The following is a 20,302-nucleotide window of genomic DNA, read 5'->3' as shown; positions in this document are numbered from 1 at the left end:
CCGCGCTCCTCCGTACGACGTCGCTTTGTCACCTGAAAACACAAACGTGAGCTAGCCGGCGGGTGTGTGTCGGAAACCTCTCCGATGCCTAAGTCATCAAACTTGACAAAGCTCAATGTATTCAGAAAGCAAAATTGTGTGTTGTCTTTTTTGTGTTACCTCCTCCAAGGTGATGTTTGTGAGCTTTTATAGGTTTCGAGTGGCACAATCCTAGTAGGACTTTTATTCCTCCATGCAGAGTCCTCCTAGAATTCATACTCCTATAGGATAATGCTTATCCTTTTACACCCCCCCACTGCTTAAACCAAGTGGGATGGTTTTCACCATGGCCGAACTACCATACGACCGAGATAAACATGGCTATACTGAGCCACAGAGTAGGCCGAACTATCCTTAGTTCGGTTCTTCCGTTTACTCTTTCCTATCTCGGCTTTCAATGTAGAACTCGTGGTACGGTTTAGACCGAACCAACGATTCGCGACCAGTATAACTCCAAGTTGCTTCTGGACCGAAGTAGCTTTACAATTCCTGAGCCGAAGTAACTTCATCTCTTTTGGCCGGAGTAACTTTATCTCTCTTTGGCCGGAGTAACTTCTCGGCCCTTTTTACCCAATCCTTCGTACTTTGGGCCATAAAGTCCATCTTATAGCTCGGCCCAATTTTCACCAAAAATTACCCTCTCAGTACCAATACTAGTTATGATATTATTATTAACCTCACTCATTATACAAATTATAAATATTCAAAACCTCTTAAATTATATCATATTATCAATTGGTACACTAGTAAGTGCATTAGTTAGTGCATATAACATTATTCATAAAACTTTAACCGTGTGCATTAATTAGTATATTAATTAGTGTATTAATATTAGTTATGATATTTTTATTGACTTCATTCATCATATAAATTATAAGGGTCTAGTTTCCCTCCAGTTCCAAATTGGACTGGAGGATACTGTTGGGCTTATGAAGGCTCATCACGGTACCCGTTTCGATAATTCGAACTGTGCAATATGTAGAACTCGTTGAATACTATATGCCTGTAAAAAAACACGTTAAACAGATATCGATAGTTACGTGATCAAATCAGCTTTGTATTAAAAAATGGACAGTGAAAAAATAAATGATTGACAAAAAACTAATCTGATGAGATAGCTACCGATATCCAATCAACTTGATTTTTTATAGGCATATATTACTCAGCGAGTTTGCCACATTGAACGGTTCGGATTATCAAAACGAGACCCTTGGTGGCCCCCCACAAGCCTAACAGCACCTTCTAGTCCGATCTGGGACTGGAGGGAAGCCAGTGCCAAGTTATAAATACCAAAAATATCTTAAATTATGTCATACCATCAATAAGTATACTAGTTAGAGCATCTCCAGCGGTGAACCAAAATTTTCACCAAATTTGAGTAAAAAAAAGCCAATTTTCTCAATCTGATACCATTTGCTCCAACCGTGCATCAAAAGGGAAGTGGTCGGCCGGTTGGTTGACCGGTCGGTCGACCAATAAGGCGATTTTTTTTTTATTACCTATTTGAACATTTTTGACCAGTTTGAACCTACCTATTTGAAAGGGAACCGGTCGACCGGCTAGTCAACCGGCCGGACAACTGGTTGGTTGACTAGTTGGCCCACCTCAACGGTAACGTACAGTGAAATAGTGAAATCTGGAGCATGTTCTCGCTTTGATGAATTTTTTGTTTTATTTTCATTTTAATGCCAATTTGGTGAAACTATTGGAGCTCCAAAAAGTGACTTTTTCACCAAATTTCAAATTTGATGCAAAGTTTGGTTCACCATTGGAGATGGTCTTAGTACACTAATTAGTGCATATGGAATTATTCAAACTTTAAAGAAAAATACTTGAGACCCCCATTTTTTGGAGACCCCCACAACCCCCTTTGGATCTCCACCATAATTATTCAAACTTTAAAGAAAAATACTTGAGACCCCCATTTTTTGGAGACCCCCACAACCCCCTTTGGATCTCCACCATACATTGGTGGAGATCCAAAGGGGGTTGTGGGGGTCTCCAAAAAATGGGGGTCTCAAGCATTGTTGAACTTTAAAAATGTTTGAGAACTCTAAAATAAGATGTCTAAAGGAGCTCTAGGTGTGGGGCTCACTCATTGATGTGATATTTTAATGTAATTTTTTATTCCTGTCACATCATTAGAGCTCTAATTAAAGTTCCAAAATTAGAGTTATGTATCATTGCTCATAAAACTTATCTTTGGGTTGATTTTCAGAATTTACTTTTAAAAAATATTTTTTTAATTTTAGAAATTAATTTAGTAAAGAAAATTATAAAAATTAAAAATATTTATCATTTTTTATATATTTTTATCTTTTTAAAAGATAAAAGTGCTTTTTAAAAATTCAAAAGTATATTTTTAATATTTATTTTTATCAAATTAATAATTTTAGAAAATCAAATTTTGGATTTTAGAATCTATTTTCAAATTTTTTGTTCTACATAATTAGAAATTAATTTCTTGAAAAATATTTATCATTTTTATATAATGTCAACTTTTTATTGGAGGGAATACATAATTTTTAAAAATATATTTTTGATATTTTTTTTTATCAAACTAATTTATATATTTTTTTTAAAAAAAATTATAAGATAGTTTTAAAAATCAAACTAAACATCGAAGCCCAAGAAAAAAATCTAACCATTTAGAATTCAAATGGTGGGAATGTGATTCTTTACAAGTGCAACCTACGAATATAACAAGTCTTCATCTATATTATGCAATGATTTTCTAGACAATTTTCATGGTAAAAAATTTGGGAACAGTTTGTATACTATTTGGCACGGTTAGTAGGAAGGTTCAACCCGTGGGGCCTAAATGATGATTGGATCAATCTGTTGAGTTTTTTTTATTTTTTATTTTTTTAAATAACAGTTAATATATTAATAATTAAATGTTATAACCTAAATAATATCTCTTTATAAACTTAAATTTAAAACCTCACTCATTTTAACTTTTAAATAAGGGACACTTTTTCATAAATTTCTTTACACCTACTTATATTTCATTTAGTTCACATTATTTTCTTATATTCCAATAAGTCTTATGAGTGGTATAATTATCAAAATACCCCTAATAATATTCACATTTACAGTGCAAATATTCCGTGATGTGAATGTTTATATGTCAATGTGAATATTTATATTGTCAATGAGAATGTTCAAACTATCAATATGAATATTCACATTGTAAAATATGAATATTCACATCACCTAATTACTAATCATTCAAAAAAATATTTATAAGGGTAGAAATGTCCATAAAATACCTTAAATATGAAAATTATGATTTGATAGATTAATGTTCAAATAATAATGCTTATTGAAATACAAGAATATCTTATAAACTAATTGAGATACAAACACTTGAAAAATAATTTTTTAATAAATCTCTCTTTAAATAACTTTTCATAAATTTAAATTTAAAATCTCACTCACCTTAATATGTAGGGGTCGTTTGGGAAGTAGGTTGACTTTTTAGCTTTTTTAGTCTGACTTTTTAACTTTTTTAGTCTGAAGCTAAAAAGTCTCGTTTGAGATAGACTTTTTGGTTTTTTTGATTTTTATGAGAGAAAGAATGTAATGATTATAAGTCGTATGTGATGTTTTGTCTTATTAAACTAAAATATTTATTTTATTTTTTGTGACTATTTTAATAAAAAAAGTTCCAAACCTAACTTTCCAAACGAACTCTTAATGAATAATTGCTTAATAACCCGTTGAGCTGTCAATAGTAACAAACAAAATAGTTTTTGAGATGCCCACGAGCTCTCAATGGAGTTCGGATTCTCTCCAGCCAACCTCTCCAACCCTTCCTTTGGTTATGAGTCAGGATTTGGCCACGTCACTTTGGAAAGGATCTACGGCTCAAATCATATTAGCTTAAAAAAAATAAAAATAAAAAATTTGAGTTTCTTTTCATTGCACAGCAAAACAGAGCAGAGCTTCCTTGACAACTAGAAGAACCTTCCCTTTGTATGCGCTGAGATCCACCTTCTTACCCTTGCTATCATGCACATCTCAAACAAATTCCAAACTTTCTCAGAATCTAAACAAAACAATTTGAACAAACACATATATAAAGGTATGTAAAACAAATAGAGAATGAGAGAGAGAGAGACCTGGACTGAGAAATCATGAATGGATTTTTGAGGGACTGATTCAGAAGCACCTAAATCTCTTTCTTTTTCTACTAATCTACAGTAGCTCTTATCTCCTTTTCAATTCCATTTTTGGGTTTTGGAAAGCTTGAAGCTGTAAATCTTCTAAAAATCTAATCTTTTTTTTGCTTTTCTTACTGCATCTGGTTTTGTTTTTTGACTCCATTTTTAGATTTGGAGTAGACCCAGTTGCTCATTTTCAGTTTATACAATTTGGGTTCTATTTTTCACTGAAATAATTTTAGTATTTTTTTCTGAAAACGAAAACAGAGTGAATATATTTTTTTGCTTATTGGTCAGTGATAAATCTGATGTCATTGTTAAAGTTTAGGCTATTAGGCATAGATTTCTGTTGTTTTTGTGAGATTTTTCTAATTTTTCACTTGAATCTTCAATTCTTCAGCTGTATAGAACAAACCCATTTCCAGATTTAGGACCTAGTCAAACATCTTGGGCTCCATTGATCGATTCCGATGAGCAAACTCCATTCTCTAATGTACCGTTTTCCATTACTCTCTCTTTCTCTCTCAATTATGCATTGGCAAAGCAATAATCAAAAACTTTGATAGAGAATTTCACAGTCGATCGATCTTCAAGTTGTTGAAAATAATCGAGATAAAAGCATCAGACAGAGAGAGAGGGATGTGAAACTTAAATGTCTCATAAATGGTGGGGTTGACATGAAATAAGACTCATAGATGGGATCCACCTTTTGTTAGACATTTATATCTCATTGTGTATTTGGTCTATGTGTTGAATAAAGGAGATGTCCAAAATTGTAACAACCATGAATGAATCAAGCTAATGTGTCATCTAATGAAAGTGTGAGAGAGGGTGATGGAATGCCGATTGCGAAATATAACAGAGGTGTCAGAGAATCAATTTGGGTTTATGCCTAGCAGGTCAACAATGGAAGCGATCTATCTTTTGATAAGAGTATTAGAAAAGTATAGAGAAAAAAAAAGACATTCATATGGTGTTTATCAACCTTGAGAAAACATATGATAGAGTGCCCCGGGATTTAATATGGTGGGTGTTAGAGAAGAAAGGGGTGACAAAAGGTTACATTAATGTGATTAGGGACATGTATGAAAGGGTAGTGACCACTATTAGATTGCCTGCTAGAAAGACAAATGAATTTCCTATCACCATAGGATTACACCAAGGATCTATTTTAAGTCCTTATCTTTTTACTTTAGTTATGGATGAGTTGACGAGAAATATTCAGGATGACGTTCCATGGTGTATGCTTTTTGTTAACAATATCGTGCTAGTGGATGAGACTAGAGAATGAGTTAACACAAAGTTAGAGATTTGGAGAAAAGCTCTTGAATCTAAAGGATTCCGGATAAGCAGAACTAAGACAGAGTACATGGAGTGTAAATTTAGTAACAGTAACAATGAAAACAGAGGAGAAGTGAAAATTGAGAACCAAGAACTGCCTAAGAGTGAACATTTTTGTTATGTAGGGTCGATTATCACAACAACGGGGGAGATTGATGCAGATGTGGCCAATAGGATTAAGGAGGGATGACACAAGTGGAGAAGTGCGTCTGGAGTACTGTGCGATAAACGAATACCTACTAGACTAAAAGGTAAGTTCTATAGAACGGCTATTAGACCAGCGATATTGTATGGAACAAAGTGTTGGGCAACCAAAAAATAACATGTAAATAAGATGAGTGTGGCTGAGATGAGGATGCTAAGGTGGATGTGTGACAAAACTAGACAAGATAGAATTAGGAATGGGTGTATTTGAGAATGGGTAGGAGTAGCACCGATAGAAGATAAGTTGAGAGAGAATCAATTGAGATGGTTTGGTCATATTCAACGGAGACCAACAGAGGCAGTAGTGAAGAGATACAATGCTGTAACGGTAGATGGAAGTGTTAGGGGATGGGGTAGGCCTAAATTAACGTTGGCTAGTGTTGTAAATAGATATATAGATCTACTTAATTTGACTAACGAAATAACCTTTGATAGGGCCACGTAGAGAAGAAGGATTCATGTAGCCGACCCCATTTGATGGGACTTAAGGCTTGGTTTGATTTGGTTTGTTTATAATAGGGGTGATTATGGATTCGCCCAACCCGCCTCACTCGCCTAACCCGATTTAACCCAATTGATTTTAGGTGAATGTGTGTCTCTTGACAGACGGATACAGATGAAATATTTTAAAATTTGTAGATACAATTAGGATGGCAGATCAACCATCATGCATCCGTATGAACCTGATCCATCGTAGATGAAGTTCAAATAAAATAAAAAGGCTAACAAGTAACAATATAGAGTATAAATAATAAAATATATATGTTTGTGAAAATGAAAAACAATACATCATAGAAAAATAATACATATTTTTTCAGATTAGTAGTTGTTGGATATTGTAAAAATAATGAATTATAATTCGAAAAAATGTCTAAAATTTGTAAAATCTATACGTTCAAACCGATCGCATCCATCAGCCAACCTACATGGCCCTCTCAATTCACATACGCCAAATCAGTAGACAAATGCAGATTGGTTTTTTTCCAATTCGCCAAATTTTAGATGGATAGCGGTTGGGATACTCATAAATGATTTGGGTGTATCATGAAAATATATATATATATATATATATATTTTAAATTAATGTGTATTATTCTTATTAATAAATTTATATTAAAATATAATAACAATTAAAATTTTAAAATTTTAATTAAATATTAAATTATTATTTAAGTGCAAATAAAATCACCTCAAAATTTTTAAACTAATTATACCAATACCTCTCCCAACATATGGTGGTTGGCCTACTTGAATGAGGTTAGTGAGGATCCTTATTTCACAAGGCATTGGGAGGAGTCCGGATCCTCTCCGGCCAACCTCTCCAACCCTTTCTCCGATCAAGGGCCAGGATTTGGCCACGTCACTTTGGAGATGATCTACGACTCAGATCAGATTAGCTTTAAAAAAAAAAATTATCCTATTTTTGTGTTTAGCTTCTTTAAACATAAATTTATTCAATTCATTAACATGATATACTCTTCTAGAACTGGCGATTTTTTAATTTTTATTTTGCTTTTGCTTTGTTGGATTAAAACCTTGTGAAATTTTCGCAAATTAAAGTTTTTCATTTTTCTAGAAACACCATCAAACATAAATTTCTCAAATTTTCAACAAATTTGGTTGGCTTACAATTTTTATTTTTTAATTTTCTTTTGATGTTACTACCTCAAATAATATAAGTGATTCTTCTAAGAGCACTTGGTTGATAAATTCAATTTTAAATTTTCTTTATCCCAAGATCCACACTGTAAATTACTTTGTCCATAAAGAAAACCTCTTGCAAATTTGGGAAGATGATGGGAGAAGGGTTTGGGAAGACAAAAGCAATGGTGTTAACAAGGATGTAGAAAGTGAAGGAAAAGGGACCACCGTATATATATACATGTACAGATGATATTGAGAGACATATTTGTATCGTTGTCTATATAAATTTTTGTTGAGTTTCATTATTTTCTCTTCTCTATTTATTCACTTTTTGATTGTAGAAGGCTTGTTAATATCTCTCTCTCTCTATATATATATATATATATAAAATAGCTTAATTTTTTGAGATTCGTCTTTTTTCTTTTTTTTTGATTTTGCCTTTTCATTTTGAATAATGAATAATTTACAAATGGGGGCTTATATGTTGAATGAAGATTTTTTCGTAATTATGCGAACATTCTTAGTCATTTATTAAATAGGTTTTTTTTGTAATTACATGAACATTCTCAGTCAATTATGAAATAGGTTTTTCGGTAATTGTGCAAATATTCTTAGTCAATTATGAAACATAAATATTTTTTGGGAAATTTTTTTTAAGGTCCCTGGTATTAAGATTTTATAGCATAAAGGACATTCAATATTTTCGTATTGTTTAAGATTCATTAGCATCGATTCAGAGAAAATTCGATCTTGAGAATTTTTATGGACTTCCCAAAGAATTTCTATGGATTCCAGTGTAGAGATTTTCTCTAGATTTCCAAAGAATTTCTCTAGTTTTCATAAGAGTTTCTCTGGCTTCAAATCAGAAAATTTCTCTGCCTTTCCAATCACGATGTGCAATACACAAATCGATCTAGAAAATTTGAAATTTCTCTAAGTTCAAACCAGAGAAATCCAGAGAAAATTGATATTTCTCTGGTTTTGTTCAAAAATTTCTCTGGCTTTGTTCACAGAGAATTTAAATTTCTCTGGCTTTGTTTTAACTAAAACCAAATAAATTTTAGCACAATGATTTTAAACCAGAGAAAAATGTTTTAACAAAACCAGAGATATTTTAGAAAATATTTTTTGTGTTTGTTTACAATTTTAAACCAGAGAAAATTGTTTTAACCAAACCAGAGAAACTTTCCCTAATTTGCATCTTTAGACTTAGTAGTACTTGCACTAAATCAGAAACTACACTAGAGATCGATCCTTACTACCCAAGTAATAGCATCAACTCACCAATGATGTAGAAGAGCTTTGCTAGCAGCATAGTAGGTTCGGATCAACATGGCATGAGACCTTCATCATCATATGGTGCAATTCAGAAGCATAACAACTCATAGGGTTGTGCATAATACCGCCAAAACCGCACTGAATCACTTCGAACCGCATAATTTTTCAACTCTGGCGGGCAGGTTGGGCGGGTTGGGGTCCTAGGTCTGGCGGATGGGTGCTGGTGGCGGGTGGAATTTTCCAACCCGCAGTACAACCCGACCCCACCTGACCCTACCCGCTTATTGTTTCAAATAATAATCCCTTGTTATACACACACACAACAAGTGAAATTCCAGCCATAGATTACACACACACATCTATCATACATATACTCATACACACACAATAATTTCCCAATTAAACCTAATTGACACCCATATTTCATTTCATTCATCATCGATTCATCACCACTATGCACAACATCTCGTCTCATTCCTCTTCATTACCTTGCCGATCAGTTGTGACCGCCACTGTTAGCCTCTCCTCACCACCGCTGTTAGCCTCTCTTCACTGTTGCTACTGCTGTCTTCTTCTCTCGCCGATCGGCGCTGCCTACTCGTCGTCGTCGCGTTGGTACGTGGCTTTTTTTTCCCCTCTCTCTCTCTCTCTCTCTGTTTTCTCTCGTTGCTCTCTCTCTGCTCTTTCTCGCTACTCTCTCTGTGTTCTTTTTTTCTCGTTGATTTCTCTCTCTCTCTGTGTTTTTTTTCTTTTCTCTCGCTAATGTCTCCCTCTCTCTGCTTTTTTCTTTTCTCTCACTGCTCTCTCTTTGTTCTTTTTTCCCGCTGCTCTATATACATATACTCCCTCCGTTCTATATATATACATATATATATAACTCACTGATAATTTTTATTTATACATACTTATCATCATTGATAATTTTTATCTATACGTAAAGTCATATTGATATTTTATTTATTTACTAATCATTCATGTAATTTTTTTATTTTGTAATAGAGAATTGATGATAAGGGAAATACAAATGATTGTTGCTTTGCTAGTGGAAACACTCCTGCACCAATTGCAGAATCAACTACTGTTGCTAGTTCTATCACTACCACAATGCCTGCAAAATTTTTTGGTAAAACTCGTCCATGCCCTAGTATTAATTTAGATAAAAAGAAATCTGATGTTTGGAAACACTTCACCTTATTTGATGATTGTGAGCCTGATAAACCTAGGCTGCTTGTAATTATTGTGGTAAGGATTATGGTGCTCATAGAAAACAAGATGAGACTAATAATATGAATGTATGAAGTTTCCTATTAGCGAAGTGGACAAAAAAACAAAAAACTCTCTTTTGTTAAAAAATAAGGAGAGGAGAAGGAATATAATGGTCGAAGGATTGGATCTCTCAAAGTAGTAGGATATGATGAATAACTTTGTAGGGAAACACTAGCAGAGATGATTATAATTGATGAATTACCTTTTAGGCATGTGGAGAAGGAAGGGTTTAGAAATTTTTGTTTAGTTATGCAACCTAAGTTTTCTATCCCTTCTCGCACTACTGTTGCTTGTGATTGTCTGAACTTATTTACTGATGAAAAGCAAAAATTGAAGAAAGTTCTAAGGAAGCAACGAGTATGCCTAACCACTGACACTTGGACGTCAATTCAAAATCTAAATTATATGTGTGTCACCGCCCATTGGATTGATAATGATTGGAATTTGCACAAAAGAATTCTTAGTTTTTGTATAGTTTCTAATCATAAGGGTGAGACAATTGGCAAACAATTAGACAAATGCTTGCAAGACTGGGGGATTGATAAAATTTTCACTATTACAGTTGATAATGCAAGCTTTAATGATAGTGCTATTACATTTTTAAAGAGAAGAACCAAAGATTGGCATTCCACTATTTTAGCAAATAAGTTTTTGCATATGAGATGTTGTGCACACATAGTGAATTTAATTGTTTGTGATGGTTTAAAAGAACAAAATCACTCAATCGCCAAGATTCGAAAAGCTGTGAAATATGTAAAGTCATCTCCAGCTAGGCTACAAACTTTTAAAAATTGTGTGGAACATAAAAAGATTATTTGTAAAAGTTTGCTATGCCTTGATGTTCCAACAAGGTGGAATTCCACCTATTTGATGTTGGAGGTAGTCGAGAAATTCCAAAAAGCTTTTAAGTGTTTAGAAGAGGATGACCCACGATTCAAGTTATTTTTCATGGAGAATAATTATGAAAATGAGAATGCAAATGAGAATGATGGTGGAAGAGGCAAAGGGAAAGGAAAAAGATTCATTTCATATCTTAAAAAAGAAGATTGGGAGGTAGCTAGAGTCTTTGTCAAATTTTTAAGACTTTTTATCATGTGACTTTGCAACTTTCAAGGTGTTTTCATGTGACATCTAATGTTTTTTTTGTTTTTCATCAACTTGTATCGGTGCAATCCAAATTATTTCAATTGAGTAAAAGTGGAGATGTAGTATTAAGTAACATGGTTGATAAAATGAAATTGAAATACGATAAATATTGGGAAAATCTTGATAATATCAATTTCTTGTTATATGTTTCCATTGTGTTAGACCCTCGCTACAAATTGACATAGCTTAAGTTTTCATTCAATAGTGTATGAAAATGACAAGGTAGAAATTTTAGTGGCGAGGTAAAGACAACATTAGAGCGCTTGTTTGATCATTATGTTTAAAAGAACAATGTTGCTAATGTTACACCTTCAAATGCAAGTAAAGCTCCTCAAGTGTTGGAAGTTGATGAAGAGGAAGAGGAAGAGGAAGATCCCATGACACTCTTTTCCTCTGAATATATTAACCATTTAGAGTCGAAAAAAAGTGTGGAGAATGAGTCAGAGTTGGAAAAATATTTGGTTAATGATTGTGTAGACCCAAGAATTCCAAACTTTGATATTTTGAATTGGTGGAAGGTTAATGGCAATAAGTATAAGGTTCTTTCTCTAATAGTAAGAGATGTGTTGGCTATCCAATTTCTATAGTGGCTTATGAGTCAGCTTTTAGTACCAGTGGACATGTGCTTGATCCATTTAGGAGTTCTTTGACGCTAAAGATGGTGGAGGCTCTAATTTGTGCACAAAATTGGTTACGATCTTCATCAATTCCAATCAATCTTAGAGAATGTATGGATGATGTTGAACAATATAAAGAAATTGAGTTAGGTAACTTTTTTTATTTGTGTTTATTTTAAATTAATTATTCAATATTGATTTTAGCTTTTATGTAATTTTGAATCACATTAAAAATATTTTTTATTTTTTAGAATTTTTTGCATCATCTACTACACAAGAAGCAACTATTATTGAGGACTAATTTGTCTCAAAGTTAGTTTAGTTTTAAAGTTCTTGAGGTTAGACTTAATTCTTACTCTTAAATATTATTTTGTTGTATTGGTTTTTTTTTTTATAATGATTTTGACGATAGTTTTTTGTTATTTATTTATGTTTTCTTTGCTTATGTCTATAGATTAATGAAGTTTTGGAGTTTGGTTGAAGCAATTGTGAATGATTGAAGTTATTGTGGAGTTTGATGAGTAGATTAACTTTTTGAACTTTTGGATTATTTGTGGACTTTGATGATTAGATTAACTTTTGAGAACTTTTTTTAGAACTATGTTGGATGTTGGATGTTGGATGTTGGATGATATTATGTTTTTTAGTATTATTGCCTTGTTAAATTGTTATTGTATAATTTGTTTAGATTGTTGGATTTTAGTTTACTAGTTTGTTTAATATTTAATGTCATATTAGATGAATATTTTAATTTTGACTATTTCAGTTAATTTATAAAATAGATCTTTTTACTCTTTGATTCAAGTTTTGTAATTTGAATTATATTTTTTATAAACCACCAATCCGCCCGAACTGTCAAGGCAAATCCGCCATTATTTGCTAACCGAATCGCCGATTTTTGGTAAGAAAAATGGTGAATTCTAATGACACTTTTATCAATCTGCCACTCGTCATACGGTTTATATTTTTCTTTTAAACCGCACCGACCCGCACCGTGCACACCCCTAACAACTCATATGAACACTTTCAAACACAAAATGATCAGTCAAATCTAGTAGGGATCAATGATGGAGGAGGAGGATTCAATAACCCAATGCTGTAGAAAAGCCCACAAGAAATCGCCCAGTTGTTTGACTCTAGAACAGGTAGCGGCGGGGCTATGAATGAGATGGGAATCTTTGCAGGAATATTCTTGAACAACACAAAACATGAGGAGGATAGTAATAGTTCTAGTTTGATACAAAGAAGAGCTCCAACAGGTCAAAATCTGACAGATGATCCAACGCTGTCGCAAATTTGAATGATGATAATGATGATGATGATGATCAAATTGAAGAAAGTGATAATTTAGATCGAAGTGGATTGGATTTTGTAATAGATTGATGCCAAGATGATCATGCGATTGAGGAAAATGATGAAAGTTAGATGCTTTGTGGTGTGAGAGATCATGAAGAAAATGTGGATTGCTCTGTTTCTGTATCAAACTCTGGATTGAGAGAGAGAGAGAAGAGGGGTTGTTTGGTGCGAGAAGATTGAGAAGAGAGAATGAGCGAGAGAGTGTTATCTATGGGTGTGGGTGAGGGACCTTAGATTACAAAAAAATTAATGTGGACTTTTCCCATTACTAAAAGTTAGAGGGGGATGATAGACCATTTTTTTCTATTTTGTTTTTTTAAATACGAATCGGTCCTATAATATTAGTGTGTATCAAGAAATTGGACGTATTTAATAATTTTTTGGGTGCAAATAGAAAGGGGACTTACGGGCCGGTCCCATGGAAGTAACTTAATTTCGGTAAACTCTTGTCCTATTTTCGTTTCCAATTTTACCCTTCAATATCACACCATACGCGTGAAGCAAAGAAGGTGATCATGAGTTCTCCCTTGCGCGCGCACGTGCCTTTTTAAGGGTTTTATTGCACACAAACGTGTGAAGATTTGGAAATTGGAACAAACGAAGAGATTTTCGGCCAATCTCCCACCGTTTCCAAAGAAATTGCCAACTGTTTTCATACCAATTCTGAATAGATCTCTAGCAAATCTCTCACCGTTTCAATCTATATTCCGATTCGAACCCCTACTCTCTTGTTTAGTTCATCTTCAACAAACATGCCAATCAAACGTGAGTCATACTCATGTTCCCTTTCTTCTTTCATAGCCATACTTAAGTGATAAAATTTGACTTCAAGCTATTTTCAATGTGTGTTATACAATATTAATTTATCAGTGATATTCAACTTCATAATCATATCTTCATGTTCATTTGCTATACAATGATGGATTTGCTTACTTTTGCTAATTTAGTAATAAAATTTTCTATACAATGAAAGATTTGCTTACTTTGCCTAATTCAGTGATAAAATTTGCTATAACAATGATAGATTTGCTTAATTTTCCTAATTGAGTGATAAAATTTGCTATTCAATGACGAATTTGCTTACTTTGCCTACTTCAGTGATGAAATTCGTTATAACAATGATAGATTTGCTTAATTTGCCTAATTCAGTGATAAAATTTGTTATAATGATGGATTTGCTTACTTTGCCTAATTCAGTGATAAAATTTGTTGACTTTGCCTCATTAAATGATAAATTATCAATCGTTTTCTTCTTCATCATGATATCTTCATGTTCTTTTGCAATTTGGAATCTAAACTTTTCTCTACAGTTATATATTTGCTTAATTTGCATAATTGAGTGATAAATTCTTCTTAGTTTGCCTTGTTCAGTGATAAATTCTTCTTAATCTTCAATATTTATACTCGATGTTTTTTTACAGATGTTCCTAGTCATCATAGAAGATTACGTCATCAAGAAACAAGTTTCTCAAAGAAGAAAAAGATTGACATAGTTGAGTGTGTTATAGAGCCAACAACAAATAAGAGTGAAAATCAAGTAGAAGTTGAATGTGAATCTAACATTGACCATGGGGAGACCAAACAATAGCAACTGAAACAAGCTACACAACTGCACAAAGCAAGAGGGAAGGAAAAGGTTGATAAAAGAAAAACTAGGACTGAACAGATACATGATAATAAAGCAAATCATGTCTACCATTCTAACATTCAAGCTCTTATCAAGTTTTTCAAGACAACAAAACTGAGAGAGGAGCATTTGGCACTATTGAGAAAGACTCCTTTTTCACTTCTAGTTGATAAATTGAGTAAAAACAAGGTGAAAATAAGAGATTCTATGAAATATGATGACGTGGTTGCAACACTTACCAAATTGATGGAGAAACTTTCAAAATAGGTGGTAAGAAGTTAAAGTTGAAAAGTAATAACTTTAAATTGATTTTTGGGATTGCATGCGAACGCAAGAAGATGAATCTCTCATATGGAAAAAAAAAACGAGATAGATTTGGTGAAAAGAAGGAAATAACAAAGAGTAGAATGACAAGAACATCAATCACAAAATTGATCACTCAACTTTTAGAAAGTAACAACAACGAGGATATAGAAGATGTTGTCAGGCTTGTGTGCCTCTTGATCTGTTTGCTTTTGCTATATCCGAGCACTGGGACTATAATCGGTTGGGGATTCATGAAATATATCGAGGATATTGATAGAATAAATTTTTATGATTGGTGTGGCGTAGCGGAACAACAGCTTACAAGATCAATAGCAAGCAACATGAACCAAATCGATAAAGTCTTTGGATGTGTGATGGTCTTATTAGTAAGTAAATATCTCACTTACAAGTTATAAGATGTAATATTTACATTTAGTAAATACTTAGTTATAACATTTTTTTTTCCTCAACAGTATTGGATATGCGAGCATACAAGCATCATCAAACCAAATGACAAGAACGCAATCCCAAGATTTGTAAAATGGAACATCACATATCTGGGACAACAATTAACAAATTCATCCTTGCATGATCTGAAAAATATTGTGGTATGCATTGATAACCTTTGTTTTACTTAAATGAATGATAGATTTTGTTATGCAGTGATAAATTTTTGCTCACACTTATAAATTTACTTAATTTGCCTAACTTAGTGATAAATTTCCCGTAGTTTACCTAATTGAGTGATAAATTCTTCCTAATCTTCATGGTGTCACATTTCTGGTAGAAAATTATTTAGGCATTTCATCTGTGCTAGGAAATTATTCGAGAAACAAGTTTTATCAGTGTATAACCTTTATTTCCTTAATTGAGTGATGAATTTTGCTATACAGCGATAAATTTTGATATAGAGTGATAAATTTTTGCTTACAGTTATAAATTTGCTTAGTTTGCTTAATCGAGTAATTTTGCTTAATTTCGCTAATTCAGTAATAAAATATTGTTATCATGGACCAAATCACTAGTCTTATTACAAACAAGCTATGTCAACCTATGATACATAGACTCGGGTAAATTTTGTCGGGTGCAGGTGTATATCTAGAGGTCGGACCCATCAAACCTCAAATTTAAAGGTATGCAAACTCATCAGAAAGGTGTAATATTTTTAGATTAATTTTTATATTTTTAATATATCATGAGAGATAAAATGGTATTACATGTAAGCTGTAACACATAGTATTAAAAAGGTATTTTCACTCATTTCATAGTAATCATAAAACATAATATACATATAACATTAGTGTTAAATATAAATATATATGGAGTGTTTGATGGAAAGTGTCTAATACATATCCTACACACCCTTGTCCAATTGTCGGATGTCCAACATGGGTATTTGATTTATTCTGAAGAATGTATGTAACATAAATGTAAACAGTTCACCCACAAATATTTTTTCTCAGTTGTTGGGTAATCTATAAATAGAAAGGCTAAGACAACAAAGGCTCATATAAAGTGGCCTTTAACCTTAAGAACGATAAAGCATTGCCATGTAAAAATTGTGATGAAAATTACTTGATCAGAAGAAAATGGTTGTAAAAAATCAAAATTTTCTAACCTATGTCTTACCATCTTTGACTCTCAAGGAAGTTTCATTCACCACCTGAGTTTGTGTAACCTTTATCATGGTTGACTGTGTTGACCCTCCAATTGATGGATTAATATCTAAATATGAGGTTGAGGATGGAAAACAAATCAAATTTTATTAATCATTGTGACTTGGATTTGTATGTGTGGACGCGCCCTCGGGCTTTATGCCACCACAGTTCGGACTCCCTTTTGTATCACGGTTCTTAGTCTGAACCAAAGAGTCCAAATCTGGCAAATCGTTTTGAGAAAACAGATTTTTAGAAAAGAAGTGCCAAACATAGACTGCTTTGCCAGATACAGAGTCACCACCTAAATATTTTTTAATGGGGGAATTTAGGAAACCCTGACTCGTTTGCCTAAGGCCACGTGTCCGTCATTACCAAAGTTGTCTCGGCTCAGGAACTTGGGTACGATTGGGGAAGGTCAGCTATGAGCACCCTCTCTCGCCCGATCCGAAGATCGGCCTCTACTAACCATGATATCCAATTTTGAAAACGTTATGTGTTCTTATTCCGATTAATTAACTAGAATTACTATGTGATGCGCACAACAAAACAAGTATAGACTAGATCGCCTAATTTGGAACAAAGTATCGCATATCCGTTTGTTTGGAAAATGTTTTGAAATTTGCTACTCGCGAGTAGGCTAAAACACGGATTTTGATGAGTTGTTCCAACTCAAGCAATCCAACCTTCACCCACAGGCATTCAGGCAGTTCATATCACATAAGCATCTAGCCACATGGTAAGCATGCTGTCATGTTAACATTCACACTCGTGTGAGATGCTAAAGTACAAAATACTTACAGTGTACTCCAAGCCAAAACAAAGAACTCGTTAGCAATCAATGTATGATCCGAGTCCATGTTAAGTGCCTAATGCAACGCATACAGAATGCAATTAGGATAGGCTCGGCTAATCCTAGGATGGCATGTGAAATGCAACCATTTGATGCACATATTCAAGTTAGATTTGAAATACTTATGCAGTTAGCATGATGCGCCGAGCCCGGTGCATGCAATGCTGATAAATGATGCACGCATGCATAGCATAAGGTATGCTAAATTAAATATGCCCTAATACTAACCATCAAAGCAGGTAAGTAAAAAGGAGAAAGAAGTGGGGGTTGGAAAACATGCATACACGCACCCACACTTATTACAAATCCGCCCTAGTTCGGAGGGACCAAAAGAATAATACAATTAATTAACCTACAAGCTAATTAATTATTACAAACAAATTAAACTAGTTAAGCAAATTAACTAATCTAATAAAACAGTAAACAGCCTCGGGAAGAGAGCCCAATGTAATGCATGCTCGGTTCCATTCGGAAGTCCACTACCATGCACAAGTTGCCTCTGTTTTTACTGTTTGGCACCTCTGAAAATTGCACAAACTCCAAGGTTGCTTCTCTGAGTTCTGTGGAACACCACCGGCCATGACGAATGGTCCCCGGCCATGGGGAATGGTCATCGACCACCTGTGGAAATATCGGCCACAAATTGTTAGTCGGTCGGCACTGTATGTAGCCGATCGGCCAAAACTTCCTGCAGAACCTGTTTTGACAGCAGCAGAGGGCAAAACAAGGCATGTCAATGCATTTCAAGCAAATGTGTGTACCAACACATTCCTTATCATGTTTGTGACTTAAAGGGACATGGTTCTCGATTCTTGGATCACCAACCGCGCATTTCAATGCGTGATGGCCCAAGAAACCAAGTATGCACTTTGATTTCAAATGAGATGCACATCAAACAAACAAGTGAGGCTCAACCTCTATCATACTCAATTCAAGAGGCAAAGCATGCATGCCAATGCAATGTAACCTAGGCATGTTAACTAAGTATGCAACATGGGCATGCAATGCACAATGCATACTAGACATACAACCTATGCAAGCAAGCATGCAAGGCATGAGGCAATGCAAACCAACAAGTGTGCAAGATGCAATGTGGATGTTCAAGCATGTAGCAACACATGGAGCAAACATGTTAAACAACCTAAACATGTAACAACACACAAGTATGCAACAACACACAAGGTGAGCATGCAACAACATGCGAATAATGGACTTAAACTAATTTGGACAGCTCTATACTAAGCCCAAAACAGTGGCCAATTTCTAAGAGAATGAGGACTAAATAACATGCAACACAAGGACCAACACTTAGGCATTGAAGAGTAACTCTCAAGCACACTTAAGAGGATGAAAACATGGACAAATGGCATGCATTATAAGCTCTGAAAATCAAGTCATGAAAGGTGCCAAACCAACTAGACAAGACAAACAAGGCATGCAAGCAAAGCCAAAATTCAAGGCAAGCCAAAAGTGTATTGAACTACACTTAGAAAAATCCGACATGGCATGAATTAAGCAACCAAAATTAGAGTTTTGGCATATTAAGACAAAGCCAATAACACATCTAGATGGCATCTAAATGGCTTAAACATGCAAGCATGCACAAGGGCCTAAACAAGGGGCATAAGACAACAACCTTTTAACACATTAAAGGGGCATCAAATGCAAGCATGCAAGCATGTCATGAGGACTGAAATGACATGTTAAATGGTTCCAAACCACTGGAATAATGCAAGTAATGCATGCTCATGGTTCATACACTTGAGGCTTACAAGCCAAAAATGCAAAGAGGCTAAACAAAGCATGGCAAGCATGGCTACAACAACCTACATTAGACCTTAAGCATGGAAAAACAAGCCTAAAAGCTTCACAAAGCTTGGCCAAAACAAGCAAGTATGGTAATCTACATGCTAAGTACATGTTAAGGCAAATGATGGCATTACAAGACATGTATGCTAAACAAGCATGGTGTGCCTAAACCAACATAAAACAGTGCTATAGCATGGCAAAATAACACTAAATAGCAGCTAAGATATGGCCAACATGAACCTAAATAAGATGCTCACTCAAGAGGCTAAAATGGCCCTTGTCAAGGACAACAAGGAGAGGGGGTGGCCCTCTCCTTCGTAGGACCTCAAGGCACCATCCTCACCACTAAAATCCCTCAAGATTTTAGTGGTGAGGAGGCCCAAACAAGGTGGTCCCAGAGCTCAACCAAAATGGCACAAAATAGGGCCAAACAAGCCCTAAGAGGGGTCAAACAACCCCGAAGCTCAAAAAACTCTTAAACAACTATTTAGAGCAGGCAAAAAAAAGACTTTTATATGTTATACACAAAGTCTAAAAATAGTTTCAAGATAGGTGAAAAAGCTATGCAAAAATGGGGATAAAGGGGTAAGATTCTTACCCTTGTAGACCCTCGTCACAAACAATGTTCCAGTTGGTTCTTCAAGTTTGAATCCACTCAAGAACACCAAGAACAGCTCTCTGGCACCTCAGTAGTCAAGGTAAGGTGTAATGGTGGGTGTTTGTGTGCAATAATAAGACCAAACACACACTTATACACAAAAGAGAGAGAGATATAGAGATGGGAGATATGCAAACCCTAACCCTAATATCAGAGCTCTAAAAAATTTTTGTAACCCTAATGGAGGGAGAAGAGGCTCCCTCTTATAGAGATCACTCTTGCAAAGCTTCTCAAGTAAGCTAGTCAAGAGGGAGATCCCTCCATACACGTGTATGGAGGGGAGCAAAGTGTATGCCAGTTAGCACAGCTGGCATAAAAATATCTACAAAAGTAGATG

At 34.4% G+C, this 20,302-nt stretch overlaps 1 long non-coding RNA gene across 1 annotated transcript; it reads left to right on the top strand.

Moving 5' to 3' along the window:
* Nucleotides 1-9,146: 9,146 nt before the first annotated feature.
* LOC114296110 (uncharacterized) lies at nucleotides 9,147-15,710 on the top strand. Its single transcript, XR_014360519.1, has 3 exons — nucleotides 9,147-9,287; nucleotides 14,479-15,376; nucleotides 15,464-15,710. It is a non-coding gene; the product is annotated as an uncharacterized LOC114296110 (long non-coding RNA).
* The last annotated feature ends 4,592 nt before the right edge of the window (nucleotides 15,711-20,302 follow it).

Source organism: Camellia sinensis, chromosome 2 (assembly GCF_055761805.1).
Source record: "Camellia sinensis isolate YWXY chromosome 2, ASM5576180v1, whole genome shotgun sequence".
Taxonomy (NCBI): domain Eukaryota; kingdom Viridiplantae; phylum Streptophyta; class Magnoliopsida; order Ericales; family Theaceae; genus Camellia; species Camellia sinensis.
The sequence above is the reverse complement of the archived record's forward strand: the minus strand, read 5'-3'. Positions and strand labels throughout refer to the sequence as shown.